We start from the raw sequence: 785 nt of genomic DNA, 5'->3' as shown, positions 1-785 counted from the left end.
ATGTGTATATGCCTATCACTACAGCGAGTGTGTCTTGGGTATTGACGGTGACACACCGCAGGTGCCAGGCGGTAGTTACCGCGATATGGGTGCCATACATTGCCATGAATGACCGTGATTTTGGTGGCAGAGCATGCCAACCGCCATTTGACCATGTGTATATGCCTATCACTACCGCAATTGTGTCTTGGGCATTGGCGGTGACACACCGCAGGTGCCAGGCGGTAGCCACCGCAATATGGGTGCCATTCATTGCCATGAATGACCGTGATTTGGGTGGTGGAGCATTTTGACAGCACCTATGGACATGTGTGAAAGGCCAATGTGCAGTTCTCAACAGTGCACAGTGGCCACATGATCAATGGCACGATTGTGCACACAATGCCAATGTCACATTTACCCAGTGGCGTAGCTGAAGTTTGTGCTGCCCGGGGCTATCCCACAGATTGTCGCCCATGGCCGGTAGCGGGGGAGGCAGGTTTCTGGGAAAAAAGGACAGCGAGATGTGTGGGTGGATTGGCAGGGTTTAAGTTACGACGCCACTCTACTCCAATGCAGGAGAAAGCAAAGGTCGGAGCAGAGATGCTGCGTGCCCAACACTAACCTCTACCAGCTCCCAGAGAACACCCGCTGCCAAGGCGCATGTACTCAACTGAGTAACGACCCTTTTGATCGAGTGGCCTGGAACCTCATACTTAAATGTAAATGCAATGGAGGGGGACAAAAGCACACACCTTGTTATCTCTTCACAGGTACTTAAGAGAGGCATGCTTTTGACGTTAGGT

This window comes from Lissotriton vulgaris, chromosome 1_1 (genome assembly GCF_964263255.1).
Source record: "Lissotriton vulgaris chromosome 1_1, aLisVul1.2, whole genome shotgun sequence".
NCBI classification, from domain to species: Eukaryota; Metazoa; Chordata; class Amphibia; order Caudata; family Salamandridae; genus Lissotriton; species Lissotriton vulgaris.
This window is presented reverse-complemented; position numbering follows the sequence as displayed.